At 49.8% G+C, this 23,307-nt stretch overlaps 1 long non-coding RNA gene across 1 annotated transcript in view; it reads left to right on the top strand.

The window, feature by feature from the left end:
* The window catches only part of LOC115289789, a 45,310-nt gene that overhangs the window by 12,659 nt on the left and 9,344 nt on the right, over positions 1–23,307 (top strand). The window contains exon 3 of the long non-coding RNA XR_003907806.1: positions 16,408–16,461. This is a non-coding gene — a long non-coding RNA (uncharacterized LOC115289789). The remainder of the gene's footprint in view (positions 1–16,407; positions 16,462–23,307) is intronic.

Below are 23,307 nucleotides of genomic sequence, written 5' to 3'. Positions count from 1 at the left end.
CCCCCCCTCCCACCATGGGAGCTTTAAAATCCCAATGCCCAGATCAAACCCCAAAGCAACCATATGGAGTCTCTTGGGGGAGACCCAGACCTTAGTAGTTTTTAAAACCCCCAAGATAATATTAATGAGTTACAAACATTGCTCAGAGGACTGCTAGCCCCTGCATTACTTTGCCATCTGGTTTGTGAATCTAAATACATAAACACAAAGGGCAAATGTGTAATTCTGTTTACCATGCACATGTGTCCAGGCCTTCTGAGGAAGACCACCAAGAGAAATGTCATTCCTCTTACCCATTCCCACCCCCGTCCCCAGTTCAATCATACTGTTGGGGCCCCACCTCCTCTAAGAGATGGTCCCAAATCAGGATTACTTATTTCCTCTATTGAGTTATGCTATGCTTCTGATTTGACTGGGGACTCTTGGCCAGCCTGCAGATCTTCCCTGTGGCTTTACCTGACGTGGGTTCTTATGTCTGTTTTCAGCTATGTGCATATTCTCTGCCCAACGAGATGGTAAACCTTCTGAGAGCAAGACCCCCGTCCTTCCTAGAAGCCCTGGGCTTCCCAGGAGCCTTCAATTAAAACTTGTCCACAAGCTGAATGAATTCATTGGATCCACTTGAGTTATACTCAACACATTTTTAAAATTTTTCATAGAGAGTGTGAGAGTACAAGTGGGGGAGAGGGTCAGAGGGAGAGAGAGAGAGAGAGAGAGGGAATCCAAAGCAGGCTCCACACTCAGTGTGGAGCCCAACTCAGGGCTCTATCCCACGACCCTAGGACTATAACCTGAGCCAAAATCAAGAGTCAGACGCTCAACCAACTGAGCCATGCAGGTGCCCCTATACTCAACACATTTAAGTCTGACAATGTCTCTGGGAAATTGGGACTGTATTTTATTACTTTTGATCTCCATTTTACGATGAAATGAATCTCAGCTGAAAAGTTTGTGTGAGGTCACCAATTGAGGAAGTGGCCATATACCAGGCCCATGACGCTTCCTTCCCCACCACACAGGTTTCAGCTACCAGTAGAGATGCCACCAGAGCAGGCAGGACCTTGTTGGGGGCCAAGCCGGAGACCTCTTTCTCCTGGAGGCCTCTCTCTGACTGGGCAGTTGGGGAGGCCATCTGTGAAGGGCTGTTTGGTCTCCAGTTCCTCAGCTCTGAAGGGGATGTGTAACGGGGTGGAAGTTTCTGCTAAGATCTCAGGATGATGGGTATCAGTTCTCAGAGTCACTGGAGCAAAAGGCAAGTTTTATAAGGAAACATCTTAAAATTTGTTTTACAAACCTTACGGCCTTTTTTTGTGGCTGAGGGTCAGTTTATTGGAAGTTAACGGGAAGATTCTGGGGAAAGGATTTATTTATTTAATTTTTTAATGTTTATTTTTGAGGGGGCAGGAGGGGCAGAGAGAAAAGGGGCCAGAGGATCTGAAGTGGGCTCTGTGCTATCAGCACAGAGGGGCTCAGACTCACGAACCCTGAGTTCATGACCTGAGCCCAAGTCAGACGCTCAACCGACTGAGCCACCGAGACGCCCTAGGATTTATTTATTGACTGCCGACTGTGAGGTGCCTGTCTCTCACATCAAGACGCCCATGAGGGGGCTCCGTCAGAGCTTCCCAGGGAGATGCATGTGGGATCCCTGCACTGTGGGGTGGGGACTGGCGCTGGACTCCCACCCCAGAAACCCCAAGGGCTAGAGGTGGTTGGCCAGCTGTTCAGTAGACAAACCAAAGGAGAGGCTGCTGTGCTGAGATCAGCCTGAAGTTCCTGAATCTTCTGGGAGTATGGATGCAACGAAGGTATCCCACAGAACAGAGCAGAGGGGGTCTGTTGGGAGTTGAACTGTGTTCCAGGACTCAGAAGTGATAGCTGGTGTCGCCGAATCAGGGGCAGGACCACAGGGAAATAAATGCAGCCCCAGGTGGGCACAGGGGGCAAGGAAAGGACTCTGGAGGTTTGTCCCGCCTCTGGGCCTCTGTCCTCTCCCCGGACGTGGAGCCTGTCATTCAGGGTGGTTCCATGCCCCAGGGAAGCCTTTCTTGATCCTGTCAGTCCTCCTGGTGACTCTGTGCACACAGCAGTCCCCTCTCTTGCACTGCATCGTAACGGGTTAACTGACCATCTCTCCTCCGAGAGGCTGGGCGTGTTTTGTCTTCACAGCTCGGTTCAGTGGGGTGCAGTTTTCTGGATTCACGTAGCATAAGGTTTGATGAACTTTTTCTTAAAAGGCCAGATAAAAATGCTTTCAGCCTCGTAGAGCCATACGGTCTATACTGCAACACTCCAACTCTGCTGTCATGGTGTGAAAGCAGCCGAGACCAGACATAAATGAAGGAGTGTCCTTGTGTCCTATGAAAATGGTTTATGTACAGAAATAGGCCAGCCCTGTACCTGGCGGCTTTCTCATGGATGAAATCACACACGAGCAAAAGCAAAACTTGTCACGTTCACTGTTCCCTAATACCCCAGTCACAGGGGAACACAGTTCTATTTTCAGAATGAGCATTAAGGCAGAATGGACCCAACGATGTTATGAGTGAGCGGACTGGCGCATGTACAGTCCTCACTGGGTCATTGACGGGCCCATGATCAATAGACGGCAGTGACTGTTATTAGCTGTGATAGAGGGTTGTTGCTGGGATCACATTGCATTCTGGATGTCATGTGCTCAGAACAGTGCTTGAAACTTTGTAATTTTACTGTTTTTGTTAAATCTAAGACATGCTTTTTAAAATTATGGTAAAATACACCTACAATAAGATTTTCCCTTTTAGTCATTTTTTGAAGGTAGAACTGGGACTTACTTATTTATTTATTATTTAATGTTTATTTATTTATTTATTTTGGAGAAAGAGACAGCAGGGAAGTGGCAGATTAAGAGGGAGACAGAGAATCCCAAGCAGGCTCCACAGCTGTCAGCGCAGAGCCCGGTGCAGGGCTCGTACCCACGATTCATGAGATCATGACCTGAGCTGAAACCAAAAGTTGGACACTTAACTGACTGAGCCACCCAGGCCCCCCTGCACTTTAGTCATTTTTGAATGTATAGTCCAGTGGCATTGAGTAGCACACAATGTGTGCAGCCGTCACACATTTTCATCACGCCGAAAAGAAACCCCACAGGTACTAGGCAGTCAGTCCCCAGTCCTCTCTCCTCCAGGACCTGGAAGACATACTTCTATTTATTTATTATTTTCTTCACATCTTTACATCTCTGAGATCAATCTGTGCTTACAGTCACATGTCTTATGATCACTGCTTCCCAGGTGGCAGTCGCACACCGGCGTCACTGAGTGCATGAGCAGAAACGCGACTGTAGCCCTTCAGTAAAGCTTTGTGCATTCTTGGGTATTTTATTTGAGTTTAATTGCCATCCAAACTGCCTCCAAGGATGCTGTGATTCAGCAGAGAAATGAAAAGCTGTTGAGTATGAAGAAAGATACAACATAGAGTGGCAGAGCATAAATTGGATTTTAATGAAGCAAATATTCATCATAGGAGGAATAACCACAGTCTGTGCTTCTTCCAAAGCAACAACCAAGTGTGTTATGGGAGAGGAAAGGAAGATACCCGTGGATAAAGCTGTGCTATATTTTGTTACTAAGATATGTCTAAAAGATGGCCTGTCACATAGGAAGCAAGGCAAGTGCAGCCCGGAGAAATTGTGAAATCCCTTGGAATAGATAATAAAAAATTTCAAAGTAATGAGAGGTTGGTGTGACTGGTTCATATGTCACATGGGACTGTTATTAAGACATCATGTCTCAGTTTAATGGCAGTATTATTTTTCTTGATGGTACATAAAACACAGTGTTTCGTACAAGTGATGGCATCTTAAAACAATGATACGGCCTTACCATCATCACAGTGCATTGTTATTTCCATTTACTCATTTCCCCCACGAGACTGTCAATGTTTTGAAGAAAAGGAGTTTATGTTACTCACTGCTGAATTCTCAATGCCTCATCTAGTGTCTAGCATGTTGTAGGCACCAATGTACGATGTGGAATGAACAAAAATCATCTGGGAGATGAAGCTCCAAGTAATTCATTAGTATTAGCCCCCAGCTTTCAGGTTGCAGTGAAAATTCAATGAAAGGCCACCTTAAAAAAAAATCTTGACTTATCCTGCGTGGTTGTTTTGGTACCAGGTGGGATTGTGTTTGGCTAAACTGGTCGAACACACAAAACAATAGTGGCTGAAACAAGATGGAAATTGATTACTGTCTCAGATAAACAAAGTGGGGACAGTGGCACACCAAAAGGACCAACAGGTCCACAAGCAACTTTAGTCACGATGCTGTACCATCCTTGAACGTGGTGTCCACCTTTAAGGTCTAAAATGACTGCTTGAGCTCCAGACATTGTGTTCACATCCCAGCTGGTAGGAGGTAGGAAGGGAGGCCATAAAAATGAATACAAATTCTTCCCCGAAGTCATAAATGCAATTCTGCTTATAGTCCATCAGCTAGAACTTGACTATATCTAAACACATGGAGACTGGGAAACACAGGCTTTTGGTCTAGGCAACTATGTACCTCACTAAAATTCAGAGGTCCCATGTGGGCAGACAGGCAGACAGCAGCCTTTAGTGGAGTACAGACGAAGCACATAGATGCTCTTGGAAGGCCAGACAGTGACCGGGAGAATGCAGGGAGAGTAGCCGTGGACTGTCCACTGCTCTCCCCCACCAGGGGGCACAGTGGGTCATGGTCCTGTGCTAGCCAGGGGTCAAGTCTGGGTCCCCCAAACCAATGCAGGCTTCTGGGTTGGAGGCTAGCTCTCTGGCAGGCCAGCCAAGAGGGCAGAGAGCCTCCTTTACATCCCTGCAGACCACTGTGGGAGAAGCCAGAGGCTACAGAAGCTGAAGGTGGTGGTGGAGAGTGCAGGGTGGGGCTGGCCTTGGCCTGGGTTGGGCCCGGGGGTCTGACCAGGCTGCTGCTTCTCCATAGAGGGGCCAGAACAGTCTTAGTCCTTAGTCCGCTAGGGCTGCCATGACAGGATACCCTAGACTGGGTGGCTTGGACAACCGATATTTATTTCTCACAGCTCTGGGGGGTGAGGACTCAAAGGTCCCGATGTCGACTGATTTCGTTCTTGGTGAGGGCCTCTTCCTGGCTTGCACACGGCCACCTTCTTGCTGTGTCCCTTACATGGCAAACAGAGAGACCTCTGGTCTCTCTTCCTCTTCATATAAGAACACTAATCCTGTTATGGGGGCCCACCCTCCTGACCTCACCTGAACCCAATAACCTCTCAAAGTCTCCAAAGCCTGTTGCTTTGGGGATGAGGCTTCAGTATAAGCAGGAACACAAACATTCCACCCATAATAAACACCCAACTGCTGTTGGAAACATGCCCTGGGCCCTGTGGGGTCTTGCTCTGTCCCCACGCTTGGCAGCGCCTCCTCGGCATGTGTCATGGCTGGCACGGTTCTGCCCTGGCCTGACGGGAGGCATCAGGTGGGAGTTCGGAGCCGCTTTCCCTGCTGATGTGCAGGGAGCGCCCACCGGCACACATGTCCTAGAGGGAGAGAGGCCCCAGCAGGGAGGTGGGCAGGTCTGCAGCCACATTCCAGGCCACCAGGGTTTCATTACGCTGATGAAAACCAAACTGTGCCATTTCTTTTCATTTTTTTTTTTTATTTCATGAGATTTCTGCAAAGTGGGTCACAAAGCCTGCAGTGATGAGTGCAGAGGCCAGGGCTGGAGGAAAGGAGAGTCAAAGAAACAGCCAAGGAGAAGCACCAACAGGGTCGGAGACACAGAGGGGAGAGAGGGGAGATGACAATGTGAAGACAAGGAGGTGGGAACAGGCAAAGAAAGACAAAGGAGGAGAGGAAGCCAGAGCACGAGAGAAAACAGGACAAAATGGCCAAGATCCTGAGAGACACATGGGAGATAGGGTGTGTTCGAAGATACAGAGGACCAGGGAGCAGCTGGGGATGGGGAAGAGGCCTGAAGGGAGGGGAGGACTTGGAGGGCCGGAGGCAGACAGAGCCCAATCCAGAGAGGAAGAGAGGGGAGCCAGGGCTCACGCTGTGCAGCTCACTGGGCATCAGGGTCTCCCCTCAGTCTGGCCTGGCTGTCCTCTCTCTAGTTCAACCCCTCACCTCCAGATTGGAGATCAAAGCCTCGGGGGCCTAGCTGACAGACGGCTGGTCAGATAGTTCCAGTGCGGCCAGGCCTGTAGGCTGGGGGCGGGGATGGTGGCCTCCAGGAGACGCTCTTAGTTCCAGGACCTGCTGGACAGAAACAGGCTGTCATGGTGCTGGGAGGGAAAGGCAATCAGAATCAGGGGCTGAAGGTGGAAGTCAAGAATGAAAGCAAATTACACATTCACATCATTAGCTATTAGTTGCCTTCCCTTCCGGAGAGTATGGTCTTCCCAAACCAGATGGTTATGAATCATGCCCAGCCCCAAAGCAAGTCTTTGGTCAGACCCTTTTCTGAGAGGAAATCTCAGCAAGCTAGAGCCCTGTCTAACCCTGGCAGGAAGGGAGGAGGCAGCTTTGCTAGAAAAGAAGTTCCATCGGCTTCTGCTGGCGCCCACTGGGGAGCTCCAGACCCTAGGAGTTTAGTTCAGGAGCTAAGACCTGGCTCTTGGGTGTGTGTGTGTGTTGAGTACACGGAGCTAGCTGTCAGGGATCTCAGAGACCAGGGCAGGAAAACCCACCTAGGGTGTGAAAGGAGGGGAAGCAACATCACACTCTCAGGCCTGCGGGACAGAAGAAGGGTAGGATCTACCTCATTCCCTCTGCCCAGGGCTCCCCATACATCCTCAGAAAGGTCAGTGTCCAGACAAAGGCCGCTGGCAGGTGCTCTGAAGAACAATGTAGAAGCGGCCCATATCACCTCCTCAGAAAGGATCCCTTAAGAAGGGCGAAGACAAAGATGGTGAAAACAAAGAGGGCAACGAGAGAGACCAGAATTGCAAGAGGCATCCTAGGTCGGCTGGTCTACCTTTCAGTGCACAGAAAGGGGCAGGAACTTGCCAAAGGCCATACAGCCAGACCACTGTTGGTTGATGTTGTTGTTGTTTATTTATTTGTTATTGAAGTATAATTGACATTCAACGTTGTTAGTTTCAGGTGTACAACATAGTGATTCAACAACTACATATTGCTCAGTGCTCACCATGGTAAATATGGTCACCATACAACATTATTACAATAATGTTGACTGTATTCCCTGTGTGGTATTTTTCATCCCTCTGACTTACTTATTTTATAACTGGAAGTTTGTACTTCTTTTTTTTTTTTTTTAAAGTCATCTCCAGGCCCAACATCAGGCTTGAACTCACAATCCTGAGATCAAGAGTCACATGCTCTACCGACTGACCCAGCCAGGTGCCCCTGGACGTTTGAACTTCTTCACCCACTTCACCTGTTCCCCCACACCCATGCTCTCTGGCAACCACCAGTTTGTTCTCTGTATTTATGAGTCTGTTTCTGTTTTTTGTTTGTTCATTTGTTTAGTTTTTTGGATTCCACATATAAATGAAATCACATGGTACTTACTGGTCTTTCTCTCTCTGACTTACTTCACTTAGCACAATACCCTCCAGATCCATCCATACTGTTACAAAAAAAATTTTTTTTTTGTTGAGAGTAAGAGACAGAGCACAAGTTGGGGAGACACAGAATGTGACGCAGACTCCAGCTCTGAGCTGTCAGCACAGAGCCTGACACGGGGCTCAAACTTATGAACCTATGGGTTCATGAGATCATGACCCGAGCCAAAGTCGGATGCTTAACGGACTAAGCCACCCAGGTGTCCCAAAATTTCATTCTTTCTAATGGCTATCATTTGACAGCCTACATATACTGTATCTTCTTTAGCCTTCTTTTGATGTTCTATTCACAACCCTTCCACAGTGTCTGGAGTCTAACTTGCCTGCATCCTTCAGGTCTTCAGCTCAGCCGGGCTCCCAAAGCCCTGTGATATAGGTAGGAGTACCAGTAGGGAAACTGAGGCTCTATGGGTGAATTGTTATAGGGCTCATCCAAGGTGGGGCTGAGGTTAAAACTGAGAGCAGTCTGGGCTCAGGGCTGTCCTCTGCTGTGACAGGCAGCCCGTCTTCTGCAGTGAGGGTGGCCTGCACCAGGCTGACTGCTACACCAGCCTCCCCAGCTTCTCGCTCAAGTACCTGTTTTGGCAAAAAAGGTGGTCACCATTGTGGAGCTCTCTTTCTGTGGCCGTGACTAGACTGGTCCACCCCAGTCTGAGGAATCCGTTTCTTTGATGAAGCTTTGTTTTCCCCAGGCTACTCCTTTAAACCTATGCCCCCTTCCTCGCCTTCTGCCCGGGCCACCTCTGTTCCTCAGTGTGGGTGCGTGTGTCAGCCACTGCCCTGGGCAGGCAGCTTTGGGACGGCCACAGCACAATGACACATGGTTTGATGTGGGATAGGAATATTTTAAATCTGAGTTATCCTTCAGAGACTGGAACATGTGGTTTCCAGAAGCCCGAGGGCACTGGTTCCCTGAAGAGGGGGAGGGGAAGTGAGGGGAAAGTGTGGAAAGGGTAGGGGGTGGGGTGGGGACCAGACCGACCTAGCACAACTCCAACCTACTGAGTGCAGGCCTGGGAAGGACGCTGCCTGTCGACAAGCGACAAGCGTGGGTTGATTCCTCTAGGCCCTGGAAGTCCCCGCCCTGCCTCCCTTCCTCTTGGGACCCCCCCCCCCCCAGCACGTTTCCTGCAGCATCAGCAACATGTTTCTATTTTTTCCCAGTCTCCCTGGTGCGACTCATTCCACTCCACCAGAGTGAGCCTGTGTGCCAAATGCTTCCCCCATCTCTCTCTTATGGAGTGTTTGAGGACGTGCGATCACATTTTCCTGCCCCCCGTGCCCCAGGCAGGGCAAGGCTGGACAGACAGGACAGCAGGGCTCCAAACTCCTCAACCAACTGCAGCCCGTCGGGGCTGGGTCCAGTGGGTGCAGGTCGTCTCCTGCATGTGACCAGCTGGGCCAGGCCCTGGCCGGGGAGCAACCCTCGCCCCCGCTGGAGAGGAGGGGCCCCAGTAGAGTGGCCACAGGGTGGCCAGGGAGCAGCCAGAGGAGGAGAGAGACAGCGAGGATGGCTGCCCTCGCCTGTGATGCAGGCTCTTCAGTCTGCTGGGAAGAGACAGATGGAGATGCCCTGAGCTCCGAGGAGTGGGAAGCTGGAGGGGCTCTGCGGTCAACGGCCTCCAGGCTGGGTGGGAGCCATCTTCCCTGGCAGCCTACGGGAGACTCAGCAGCCTTAGGACCCTCTTCCCTAAAAAGCTACGTGATTGGTCAGCTAGCCACCGTCCTGTATAGAGTCCCCGGATTGGGTCCCTGGACTGGGAGGAATCGAGTCGTCAGTGTGGAGACTCCCACCAGCCTGAACGCGGTGGCCTTGGCTGTGGTCCCCATCCCTGGTCCAGTCTGTGCGGCAGGTTGAGGAAGTGGTTTTGCTGAACTTCACACAAAAGGAGCTATCGGTGGCCATTTTCCTCCAAGGGGCTCGAAAGACGCAGGTGCCTGGAGTGACCCCCAGTCATTAGAACCACAAGGCAGGTTCTTTCATTTACTCAGTAAGCATTTATTGAGTGCCTACTATGTGCCAGGCTGGGGATATAGAATCCCAACCCACATGGTGCTTTTAGAGGCAGGTGGGGAAGCACAGAAGTAAGCCACGCGCGCAATCAAATGTGACGTTACACTGACGGGGAGGATAGAGTGTCTGCGTCTCACTGAGTTTGGGGGGTCAAGGAAGCTCTTCATGGAACGTGGACACCTAATTGATGCCTGAAGATGTTAAAGCGAGTGGTGGGGGGTAGGGGATGGGATGAGCTTTCCAGGTTGAGGTGGCAGTGGGGGCGAAGGCAGGAGTAATGATGGTACTTTCCAGAAGTGACTCCTGGAGGAGGGGGCGGAGGAGGAAGGGGCTGCAGAGCTAAGCAGAAGCCAGTCACAAGGACCTTGCTTGTCTTAGTTTGTATACCTTTCTTGAGTCTTCTTCAGCCAGATTTTTCTCAGCCTCCAACTCCAGCAGGAAACCCAGTGGGAGATAGTGATTTCCTGCCCTCGGAGAGAAGAAAACAAAACTCCAGTAATTTCTGTCTAACCCCAGAATGCTAAAAGTTGACTCATGCCTGTTGGGGTAGCACAGATGATGGGAGTTTTCTAAAAACAGTGCTTATTGCTTTTCTATTTATAAAGGTAAAGTGTGCTCGATGTGGAAAAGTATAAAGAAATAAAATCACATATAATCCCTTCATGGGAGATAATCAACATCAACATTTTTGCAGTTTTCCTTCTAGTCTTTTTTTTTAACTGTATTTTTTATTTTGGGTTACATAGTTGAGGTAAAACTATATATAGATTTTCTTATTTGCTTTGTACCCTTGATATAACATAAGTATATTCCCTTGTTATTAAAAATTCTTCGTTTTTGGCATGCCCAGGTGACTCGATTGGTTGAGTGTCCCACTTCGGCTCAGGTCATGGTCTCCTGGGTTCAAGCCCCGCGTCGGGCTCTGTGCTGACTGCTCGGAGCCTGGAGCCTGCTTCAGATTGTGTCTCCCCCTCTCTCTGCCACTCTCTTGCTCGCACACTGTCCCTCTCAAAAATATATAACCATTAAAACTTTTTTTTTAATTCTTTGTTCTTAAGGGCTGCATCATGTGGTCTCTTTTGAGTTTCTCTGCTAACTCCAGGCCTCTGTATCTTCAAGAAAAGTGGTGCCCAATCCAGTCGATCATCAAAATCACTTGGGGACCCTGGGGACCAGCCAGGCTTCCAGTGTCAGAATCTAGCACTTGAGGCTGGAGCGTCTGTGTGTTTAAAAAGCCCCTCAGGATGCCCCGAAGCCACTCCGGACGGGCAGGTGGGCAGGCTGGTCATGAAGCCCTCTGGGCCACACGGCACCTGCAGAGCTCCTAGGAACTCACAGGGTTGAGATGTCTCATTTTCAATCGGACAAAACTAGGTCTACTTTGTGGAACTGTTAGGAAAAAGCAGATAATGCTCTTGAAACTCAGATCCTGGCATCTTCTAGGTGCCTCCAAAAAATGGTAAGCGCTGTTGTTTGAATTCCTGGTGGAAGCCTTTGTGCTGCTCCCCGGGAGACAGACACCCTTGGTCTCCACGCCTGCCCCTGGGCAGGGCTTCGCTGCCACCTCAGGACCCTGCTGTCCTCAGCCTCCTTCACAGAACTGATGCTCCCTTCTTAGCAGCGCAGCCACAGTATGGCGGTCATTAAAAAAAGTAAGAACACATTGCCATGAGACAGGATATTGTTTAATCCGGACGGTCCCAGGAGACCTGAGGCGTATGGCCATGGATGACCAGGGAAGGCCTTGAAGGTGGCAGGGTGGAGAGGATTCTAAGCACATGGTGAGCGGCCGTCAGGACCCTGCTTCCCATCCCACTGAGCAGGAGGTAAGACTGCAGGAAGAAAACGAGGGACATTGGCCTTTATGAAGCATCTGCTCCAAATGCAGTGTGGCTGTCACCTGTACAACTGTCACTGGTTGCTGATAAGCCTAGAAACTGAGAACAAATACAACGTTTTAGGGCAGTTTGGTGTTGCCACAATATCCAAGTGTGTGATCATTTTTTTTCTAGTAATTCCTTGTTTGCTGTCTATTACAAAACCACTGGTCTGTGGCCAATTGAATATTTACAAAATTGGTCCTTCGCAGAAAGCTTGAGGCACTGGGCTAGAGCGACGTATGACATTATATTTGATCCTCACACCGCTTCTGCAGGGTCCTGAATTAGGGGTCCTTTCTCCTCCCCGGCTCTAAGCGAGCATCCATTATCCCAGTGCTCGCCAGCTAAAAGGTCAGCGGGAGGAGGGTGGTTCTGATCCCAATCGCTTCTCCCAACCCAACCATGAGGCAGGGCCACCACTCTTGCAGAAGACCTCACTGGCAGCCTGCGGGCTCCCAATTTCTCCAGGAGATGGGTGTGTCCCACCTCAGGGTGGACTGACACAGGGGGGTGCCATGTTCCTCCCAGGAAGGAAATTGCCCAGAGAGCATCTGCCCTTCCTTGGGCACCATGGCAGCTCTCCCTCCGACCCAAGCCGGTCCTGCTGCTGCAGCTGCTGTCCTGAGCTTTCCTTCAACTGTCAAGCCCCTGCCATCTACTGAGACGGGGACTCGCTGCTCTGGGGGGTCCAAATGAGGATATTTTTGGTAAGCACTTACTCTGATTAACTCGTTTAATTTTCATGACAACCACATGGGAGAGGTCCTATATTTACCTTCATTGCCAGGAGAGCCTCAAGGAGGTTAAGGGACAGGCTTAAAATCACACAGCTAAGAAGTGGCAGGCCTGCGGGTTGTCTCAGGCTACCCTACTCTAAGCCCTGAGCTCTTAACTTCAGTTTGATGCCATGGACCTGCCCCGGAGGGGCTTGCAGTCCACTGGGGCCTGCCAGACCCCTGAAGAATCCTAGCAGAGTCAGATAGTCCTGACTTATGGCCCAGGAACCTGGAGGAGTGAGGGATGCTGGGATGGAGGCCGTGGAGGGACTTTGGGGAGGGAGGCAGCCATTCTTATGGCCCCGCTCCTCGGCTCCCCCGTGCTCCCCTGGGAGCACACTCATATCCTGAGTCTTGCCCCCTCCCTCCCCAGACATGATCTCACTCCTCCTCACCCCTGGAGGCCCCAGAAAAGAGACTTTCTTTCCTCCCACACACGGGAACTTGGAGACCCGCAAACCTCCTCTCCCCCTGTTAGGGCAGCCCCAGTTCCCACGGTGCAGTAACAGGTGGCTGTCTATACCCCAAGGTCCTCAGCCCCTCTTGATACAGCACCCCCTCCCCAATTTATCCCATAAGCTCTTTGACTCCAAACCATATGTTTTTTTATACTTTTCTGCCTTTGAGAAGGCTGTGCAGTAGGAATCCCAGAGGGAAGAGCTCTGCTGGGAGTCCTTCTGCATTCCTACCCTGGCAGCCTCTGTATCCTCTGCTCTTTGGAGAGGCGAGGGGCAGCATGGGGCAGAGAGGGACCAAGGCAGCTGGCCTCAGGAGGTCCAAACTAGGATCTGGTTGCCTTAATCTCTCAGTGGCCAGTCATTTTAACCCTTAGCATCCTCATCCTAGAAAATCGGGGTGCCTGTGAAGATTAAACAGGAAATTGCTGTGGAAGCTTGCTGCCAGCTCAAAGTGGCTCTACCTGGTTGGGCTTCTCCTCCAGGTCTTGGCTTATTTGAGCCTTGCCCAGCCTTTAAAGCTAGCCTCAAACCTACTACTTCCAGGAAGTCCTCCCTAAGTACACCTACACCAGTGTGGTCTGAGTCTTTGGCCTGAAGGGGGTCTGGGTCCTGTGTCGGTGCAGCCCAAGAGAGACACATGAACGGCAGGCATCACTCTGAGGACCACGTGTTGGCATCTGTCATGCTGCCTGAGCTGAGCCAGAGCCATTGCAAGCTCAAACCTGCTCTATGGAAGGACTTCCGGGTCTTAGGACTTCTTGTCTTCTGGCTGCTTTTACTGGGGTGGCCAGATTTGAGGGCTCTCTTAACCCAGGTAGGTGGTTCAGAGAGAGATTTTTGTTATCCTCACTAGACTGGTAAGGACAGTGAGGCCAGGAAAGTCCAAGACCCGGGCTAAGGTCACAGGACTGGGTAGTCGATTACAGAGTCAGGGTTCAAACCTGAGTTTCTAATGCTTTCTACATTCCCTGGGCATCCCCATTGCTCGTGGCCCTAATAAAGCCAAAGTGAGCACCAGAAGTATGTGCATTTGGAGCCCATAGGACCTCTTTAGTGAGCCTTCGCTTTTTCTTTGCTTCCCCCTGCTCCCTCCTCCTGGCCTCCCTCCAGAAGCTGACCCTCAACCCCCCTGCACCCGCCCCCCAGCGGGAGCCAGCCCAGGCTTAAGCAAGATGACAGAGATGCCTCCGACCCAGGAACCAGGAACCGTAGACCAGGCCCCACACACAACAGGAGTCCAGATCCCCCAAGGCCATGGGAGGGGGGTTGCGGGGGCGGGGAGGAGGGGATCCTTGCTCTCTGCAGCACAGATAGTCCTGGTTCTAAAGAGCCCCAGAGGCCAGGAGAGGGTTTTAAATAGCCAGTGACAGGCCCACTGTGAGGCTTGGTTTAAATTAGTTGTCGGTGCTTGATTGAATTGGGTTTAATTGTTGGTCGGCGCTGAAATGATGAACGAGGTGTGGCTTTAAATAGGAAACATAAGTGTTTCAAACTCGCCCTGAGCAGGGTCTCCAAGTGCAGAGCTGCTCTCCTCCTATTCCAAGGGCTCCTGGGGGAGGGGAGGCAACCACGAAGGTGAGCTGAGCTGGGCTGGCTTGCGCCGCTTCTCCAGTTCACTGATGGCTGATTATCCCAGCAGAGAAATCCAAAAAGAGCCTGACAGTGGCTCTGGGCAATGGGAGCTCCGTGATTCGATCAACCGGCCCATCAGTCACTTTCTTCCCTGCCCTTTCACTGGGCTTGCAGTGCCTTTGCAGCTGCCCCAGACCAATGGTCCTAGTGTTAACAGAGGAAGAGGAGGGCATGGCAGAGTAGACATCTCCACTGTGCGTGGAGCCCGAAGTCCAGCATTCAGGCCTCACCCTGCCACTCAGAGCTCTCTCAGCCAGTTTCCACATCTGTAAAGGAAGACGAAGCTCACCCTACCTACCTCCTTCTAGAAGTTGTTGTGGGATCAAGGGGCTACTGTGGAGAAGGAGCCCTGAAAACTGTCACCTGTGCCCCTACTGCTGGTGAATCTGGCCCTGGGCTGCCAAGCTGGGGAGGGTGGTGGCAGGTGGAGTATGTGGGTGGGGGGAGGGAACCCTCAGTTTGCCCCTACAGTCCAAGGGCTCTTCCCACCCACAGGGCACTACCCGCTCAGTACTTTGGTGTCTTCCTCACTGTTGCCAGGCCTTTCCAGTTCTTTGGGCCAAGGCCCCCGTGCACCTCTCTCACCTGGGGCTGGCCTGGTAGGCTCACCTGGCTGCACCTTTTACCCTTGGCCTCCTCTAACTTCCAACCAACCGGAGCCAAGTGCAGGAGTCAGAAGGGAGGGCAAGAGAAGCCTCGCAGAAACAGGGTTCTGACTGCCAGTGTCCTTGGGAGGGCACCCAAACCATACCCACAGCCACACCAGTCCTAGGGCAAGAACAGGGCTGACCAACAGTCCTCTGGGCCCATCTTCCCATCTCGGAAAAACAGGTATGGCTAAGGGCAGAGACCTGGATTTCCTCCCTTTGCCTGAAGTTAGATTGAGGAAATCTGGGGCCCGTGGGAGCCAGTGACAGGGAGGCGGTTTTTAACTCTACCGTGGAAAGCCTACAGGCTCTCACAGGGGATACCGGCGGAGCTCAGACATTGCCCGGACGAAACTTCTATGGGGAGGGCCGCAGAAGGGACGCCTCCAGGGCTGGGGCAGACAGAGTGATGTCAGAGCCGGAAGGCCACAACCTGCTTCGACCCTGACATCCTCGCTTCATGAGCTTGAACCAACAGTCTCCTTGTTCTCCTGAGCCACGGGCTCTGCGTTTGTGAAAACAGGAAAGCAAGGCCTTCCTAAAAGAGGGTGGCGTGAGGATTGGGAAGGACAAGCTACAGATGCAAAAGCACTCCTGGCTTGGCCCTGGGTTGGCTTTTTGAAAAACCGCTGTGAACCTAAGCCAGTGGGGCCTGGAGGACAATGACGACTCCCTCCAACTGCGGTGTCTACTCACCGGTACACTAGCCACAGGCACCAACTACCCAGGGGCAGAAGCCGCCAGACCAAGTGCCCGCAGCGTTGAGAGAGGATCTGCTAAGAGCGGGCAGGTACCACAGTGCCTCATCCAGGGACTGAGGTCCTTCTGGAGGGGACACTGGAGAGGACAGGAAAGAAAGCCCTAGCTCATGTCCTCCTCTGAGCTACATGTGATGGCTGTAACTGTGCCGAGGATGTGCTGGGAGGGGGGCAGGGGCTGGCGGGGCCTGGGCCACATTCTCTAGGTCCTCTTCCCACAGAGGCGTCCAGGGGGCGGGCCCGGGCCCTCTCGGCAGTGCCAAAACAAACTTGCATTGTTTCCAGCGACATGACATGAGAGGCCTCAGTGAAGCAGCTTTCGCCAGACCCTGTAAGGAAGCCAGGGAAGGGAGGGGAGCCCGGAATGAGACATGCCCCTCTCCCTCTCCCCCCTCCCCAGCTTTCTCTTGACTTCCAGAAAACTCCATGTAGGCAAGCCTTAAAGCAAATGCCCGCAGGCGCCGTGGGAATCTGGGCTTTTAGGGCTAAGAGAAGGGACTGGAACTCCCACTTTTGAATGTTTATTATATGCTACTTACTTTGCTTATAAAGATAGTCATGCTAATGAGCTAGGGGTGCACACAGACCCGGGTTCAAATTCTGACCCTGTCAATTTTGCTGTGTCTGGGCGAGGAAACACTACTCTGCTTGTTTCTTCATAGGTGAATGGAGCTTCCAAGAGGACACTTGGAGCGTTGTATTGAAGATTAACTCAGGTAACATGCTTCGTTAGTAGAATGCAAGGCATATAAAGTGTTAATTGTCATTATTACATAGTTGGGATTAGTAATAATAATACTATTTTCAAACTTCATGACAATGCTGAGAGGTAAGTGCTGTATGTAGCTGTCCCAAATATGGACACTGAGGTTTGAGAGGGATCTAGGCACCTTTTCAGGGCTTGACTCAGGATTCGAACTTGGGTCTGCCTGTCTCTAAGGCCCACACTTGTCATGTCCACATCAGAGATGGGGGCCCAACTGGGTATCCAGATACAGATGTCAGGTTCTCTGGGGCTGGGAATCCGGAAAGCAACCCAAACGGAGCCAACCAGGCATCATTGTCACAGCCCGACTGCTCCCCAGATGTCATAGGCTCGACCACCACCCAGCTGGGCCTGGCTGGCCACCAAGGCCCAGGGCTGCCCTTGCCAGGCCCCAGGGCTCCTCTGTCCCTGGACCATCAATCTGAAGTGAGTGTCTGCACAATTGGACCCCAGGCTGCCCAGTTGGCTTCCCATTCCTGCACGGATGGCTTATTGAAGTTGATCAAAGCAGGCTTTGATTTAAATGTTGACTCTATGGCACACTAGCTGGGTGACATTGGGCTTATTACTTGCTCTCTCTGAGCTTCAATGTTCTCATCTGCAATGCTGGGGCAACAGCATCCAGCGCTCTGGGTCCCTGTGAGAATTACATGAGATGCTAGGCACGATAGGAAGTGTCTGGAGGGTGCTCACCCCCACTCCTGGCCTTCCCGGTCTTGAGACAGACTCTCCCTGGGACCACGGGACTGTGCGGCCCCAGGCTGGGACCCATTTTTCCCTCCTTAGATATGGATTCTCTGCATGTCGTCCTTAATGAAAAACGCATAACTCATGTGTTCATTTCATTAAATGCTGCCCCCACAAAAGTGTGGGCTTGTGCAATTCTCCAAAGACTGTCAACTGGAAGATATCTCAGAATTCCTCGTAAATCAAAAGGTTTCATTTTGCTGCCAAGACAGTCAATTTTCTCTGCCTTGAGTCAGGCGGAGGGGTGGTGCTGGGCTGCGATCCGAGGCAAGAGACCTGCCTGCTGGTCCGGACTCTGCCAATGATCGACACAGGACGGGAGCAAGCTGCTTCTTTTGCACGGAGACTCTGAAGTCTCGGTTTCCTCCTCTGAAAATGGGTGTTGTGTGTGTTGGGGCGGCCTGCTAAATGGTCTTCCGTCTCTTCTTCCAGTTCTAAAATTCTGGAATTTGATTTCTCCTGCCTCTGCTTCTCGCTACCCTCCCAGACCCCACCTCTCAGCCCCCTTCCTGCCTTCTTTCTCCTTGCCCTGTCCTGTCTACCTTTCCCGTCAATCAGGCCAGATCAGCCCAGGGCAGGGACTGGAGAAAAAAACGTCTATGCATTCCTGGCAGACGGCAATCTTCTGATGCCCTTATTGCAAAAGCAGCCCTTCTTTGGGGTGAAAAGAAGGGCAGCCAAGATCTGTGTTTCTATGATGGGGTCCAGGAAAGGGGGGCGCATTTGCTCTTGGAGCTAAGGATGGTTCCATTTAGGAGTAAGAGGTGGCTCCTTCTCTGGCTGTGGCTTTGGGAAGGGGTCCTGGGCCAGCCCCAGGTGGCTTCGTGGTCACCTGGTGGGGCAGATTCCAGGCCACCCAGAGGGATCTGTGGCCTGCAGGGGGCGGGGTGGAGAGTATGTAGGGCAAAGAGTCCAGAGGGAATTCAGTCGCCTATGAATTACAGTCTGAGCTGGTCTCTTGGGGAGGAGAGGGGAGAAGAGCTAACGTATTTGGGTTTCTTCACCACTGAGTTCATCTGACTGACAGAGGGAGATAGAAATGGAGGCCTGGAAAGATTGCCCAGTGCAGGGCCTAGGAAGGAGAGAGAGAGCGAGAGAGAGGCGGAGGGGCCAGAGAGAAGCAAAGAAGGGAAAGAGGAAGAGAGAACAGAGAGAAGGGAAGGAGAGAGGAAAGCAGGCAAGAAGGAAGGAAAAAAGAAGGAAAGAGAGAGAGGAAGGAAAATATTTCCCAGATGGTGTCATCTGAGTGCTGCCAGCCATCCTCCAAGACCGAGGGGGCAAGGTGGGCATGCTGAGGGTCCCGCCCCGCGAGGGGCCACTTTCCTCCCAGCCCTCCCCTGGAGCTTCGCAGCGCCCATCGCTCCCTGGCTGCCTGGCAGAGGCCACTTCCGAGCCCCCTCCTTGCACCACTCTGGGAGGCCCCTATTGACCTAAAACACAAAGTCAGTAGTTGCCTGGGAGTAGCGGGCCCTGTGCGACTGGGAAGCCCCAGAAGCAAGTCCTAGCAGCACACTTAGACAGGCACATAACTGAGCACTCAAAATACGGCATGCACTGTCCCAGTCACTAGACCACTAAATACGTGGTCGTCTCTGTTTTTACCACACTAGCGCATTTAAACAATGAGCCCACTCCATTCTCCGTGTTTGGCTTTAAAACTCTCTTCACTAGGTCTGAAAATAAAATCTGCTGAAAGACCTGCAACCATTAAGAGCTCTAACTGTCCATCTACCCATCCATCCATCCACTCATCTAGAGTCTGCCCTTTCAAGGGACTTTTATTTTTATGTATGTATTTAAAGTTTGTTTATTTTGAGAGAGAGAAAGTGTGAGTCAGGGAGGGACAGAGAAAAAGAGGGAGAGATAGAATCCTAAGCAGGCCCCCTGCTGTCAGTGCAGAGCCCAATGTGGGGCTTGAACTCACGAACTGTGATATCATGCCCTGAGCCAAGTCAGACGCTTAACTGAGCCACCCAGCTGCCTCTCAAGGGACTTTTAATTGAGTATCTACCTTGTGCCTGGCATTTGGCTTTACGGGGTCAACCACAAAAACTGAGGCCTTGCCCTCAAGGGGCACACACTTTCTGTTGGGTAAACACACATAAATAACTTATTATAATATATCCTTAAAAGTGGAATAATAAGAATGTTACCAATTTTTATCTGGGAAAAACAAAACAAGACAAATCAACTGTGCCGGGGAACTGTTACATATAATCTGTAACGTGGGCCCCGACTTTCAGCAGGAGGCACCCTGCTCTCTGCCACCCACCCGAGGATAGATGACCTATCTGACTAGTGTGTCCTGATTCAGAGCTGGCATCTACTGTTTAAAAGAAAACATTGTTTTTTAAATGAATAAAACTGGGGCGTCTGGGTGTCTCAGTCGGTTGAGTGTCTGATTTCAGCTCAGGTTATGATCTCACGATTCATGAGTTCAAGCCCCGCCTTGGGCTCTGAGCTGACGGCTCAGAGCCTGGAGCCTGCTTTGGATTCTGTGTCTCCCTCTCTCTCTGCCTCTCCCCTGCTCATGTTCTCTCTCTCTCTCTCTCTCTCTCTCTCTCTCTCTCTCTCTCTCTCTCTCTCTCTCTCTCTCTCAAAAACGAAGCAAAACGTTTAAAAATGCATAAGACCTATAAAGCAAATATCTTGTAACCACCAATGAGATCAAGAAATAGACTAGAACACCTCCAGCACCTGTGAAGTGCCGGGAACTCCACACCTCTCCTAGTCAGATCTCCTCCCCTCCCCAGAGGTAACACCATCCTGACTTTTCTGGTCATTATTACCTTGCTTTATGGTTTTACCCTCTGCATATGCACCCTAAAAATATTAGAGTAAATTGTAGGAGACAAGATAGTTGGATAACAACAATTTTATACAGTTTAAGCTAGTGGTTAATCTACCTTTAGGCTTGGTAAGTAAGCATTTACTGTATGCATTCTTGTTTTTTTTAATTGAGATATAATTGACTTTGTGTAACCTACCGTGCTTCCCTATTCTAGTATGTGAGTATAATAAAGCCTTTTATTTCATTTTTTAAAAATGTTTATTGATTTTTGAGAGAGACAGCATGTGAGCGGGGGAGAGATGGGGGGTGGGGTGGGTACAGAGGATCCAAACAGGCTCTGTGCTGACAGCAGAGTACCTGATGCTGGGCTCGAACTCACAAACCATGAGATCATAACTTGAGCCACAGTTGGATGCTTACCTGACTTAACCACCCAGGTGCCCCAAAGCCTGTAATTTCATCTGCCTCTCGAAGTGCAATGTCCATGGCCATGTTGAAATGATCTGTGAAGACCCCACAAGGTACTTTCTCCTCCTTATAACACATTCCCCACAACTCTTCTTCTCCATCATTTTTTAGTCTGGTTTTTTCCTCTCACTGCTCTGTAACCCTACCTCTATCATATATCAAATAACTTTATATGTATGGATCTGTTCATGGGCTCTCTATTCTTTTTTTTTCTTGTTTTAAAATAGTTTATTGTCAAGTTGTCAAGTACCTGTTCCAGTACCCAGTGCTTATCCCCACAAGTGCCCCCCTCCATGACCATCACCCCCCTTCCCCTTTCCCCCTCACCTTTCAGCCCTCAGTTCATTTTCAGTATTCAAGAGTCTCTCATGATTTGCCTCCCTCCCTCTCCCTAACTCTCTTTCCCCCTTCCCCTTCTCATGGTCCTCTGTTAGGTTTCTCCTGTTAGACCTGTGAGTGAAAACATGTGGTATCTGTCCTTCTCTGCCTGACTTATTTCACTCAGCATGACACCCTCGAGGTCCATCCACTTGGCTACAAATGGCCAGATTTCATTCTTTCTCATTGCCATGCAGTATTCCACTGTATATATAAACCACATCTTCTTGTTCCATTCATCAGTTGATGGACATTTAGGCTCTTTCCATGATTTGGCTATTGTTGACAGCGTTGCTATGAACATTGGGGTACATGTGCTCCTATGCATCAGCACTTCTGTATCCCTTGGGTAAATCCCAGCAGTGCTATTGCTGGGTCGTAGGGGAGTTCTACTGATAGTTTTTTGAGGAACCTCCTCACTGTTTTCCAGAGTGGCTGTACCAGTTTACATTGCCACCAACAGTGTAGGAGGGTGCCCGTTTCTCCACATGCTCACCAGCATCTATAGTCTCCTGATTTGTTCATTTTAGCCACTCCGACTGGCTTGAGGTGGTATCTTAGTGTGGTTTTGATTTGTATGTCCCTGATAAGTGATGCTGAGCATTGTTTCATGTGTCTGTTGGCCATCTGGATGTCCTCTTTGGAGAAGTGTCTATTCATGTCTTCTGATGGGCTCTCTATTCTGTTTCAGTGATCTATTTCTCTATGCCTGTGTCAATGATACATTGTCTTAATTACTGTGATTTTATGGTACGTAATAATCCCTGATAGGACAGTTCCTTCACTGTCTTCCTTCTTCTTATTTCACTCTCATATGAATTTTTCAGTAAGTTACCAAATCCTACATGCAATAATGTGTTGGGATTTTGATTGGAATGCATTGAATCCATGTATAAATTTGCGGAAAATGACATCTTTACAATGCTGACCTATCTATCCACGAATGTGGTATACCCCTACATTTCTTAGCATCCCTTAATGTCTCTCAATAAAGTTTAATGATTTTTTATAGAAATCTAACATCTGGGCCATTGGAGCCCTCTGTTGCTGCCATGTCTTCTGGGGCCAGCATGAATGTCCTGCAGTGCCTGGTGGAGTAGCTCAAGCTGGAGGCTAGCATGGAGAGGATCAAGGTCTCCTGCAGAGCCTCTACAGTACTGTATGGGGAATGCCTGCAAGGATGCCCTGCTGGTAGGTGTTCTAGCTGAAAGCAACACTTTCTTGGACCCCAGATCCTGTGCTTTATTCTAAAGGCTGGGAAGAATTTTGCTGAGGAATGCTTTTAAGCATAAAGTGATGGATGACTGCTTCCAAGTCTCAAGAAAACACTTTTCTCCAGCCAAAGGACTTTTAGATATTTCAGACCTGTCTTGTGGCCTGGTCCTATAGCCAAAATTCTACAGAAATTGATGAGTTTCTACTCAGATAAGGGAACAGAGTGAAGGAATAGAATAGATAATAATGGCCTGATTCTTTTGGTAATGTGCTTTTGTATGTAAGTCAAACAAAAATGTTACCACCAAATATACTTTTGTCATAAGCAAATTACTAGTGTTTCTATACCTGGAATATTTTACTTGTTTTATTGACTAGATGTTTAGATTTTGGGAAGGAAAAAATTTTTTGTTAAAAAATCAGTATTTTGTTATTTTGTTGTTCCTAAGATTTCTATACCATAACAAAACTTATTATTTTCTCATGAATTTAACTGTTTCTAAATGAAGACAAGCAAGTATAAAACTGAGGGGATTTGTTCATTTTAGCCACTCTGACCGGTGTGAGGTGGTATCTCAGTGTGGTTTTGATTTGAATTTCCCTGATGATGAGTGACACTGAGCATCGTTTCATGTGCCTATTGGCCACCTGGATGTCCTTTTTGGAGAAGTGTCTATTCAGGTCTTCTGCCCATTTCTTCACTGGATCATTCATTTTTCGTGTATGTAGTTTAGTGAGCTCCTTGTATATTTTGGATACTAGCCCTTTATCTGATATGCCATTGCCACTATCTTTTCCCATTCTGTTGGTTGCCTATTAGTTTTTTTGATTGTTTCTTTTGCTTTGCAGAAGCTTTTTATCTTGATGAGGTCCCAGTAATTCATTTTTGTTCTTGATTCCCTTTCCTCTGGGGATGTGCCGAGGAAGAAATTGCTGCGATTGAGGTCTAGGAGGCTATTTCCTGCTTTTTCCTCAAGGATTTTTATGGTTTCCTGTCTCACATTCAGATTCTTTATCCATTTTGAGTTTATTTTTGTGAATGGTGTCAGAAAGTGGCCTAATTTCATTTTTCTACATGTTGCTGTCCAGCTCTCCCAACACCACGTGTTGAAGAGGCTGTCTTTTTTTCCATTGGACACTCTTTCCTGCTTTGTCAAAGATTAATTGGCCATATACTTGTGGGTCCAGTTCTAGGTT

The sequence above is a fragment of the Suricata suricatta genome, chromosome 4 (genome assembly GCF_006229205.1).
Source record: "Suricata suricatta isolate VVHF042 chromosome 4, meerkat_22Aug2017_6uvM2_HiC, whole genome shotgun sequence".
In the NCBI taxonomy this organism is placed as follows: Eukaryota; Metazoa; Chordata; class Mammalia; order Carnivora; family Herpestidae; genus Suricata; species Suricata suricatta.
Note: the sequence above shows the minus strand (reverse complement) of the source record. Positions and strands in the feature narration are given on the sequence as shown.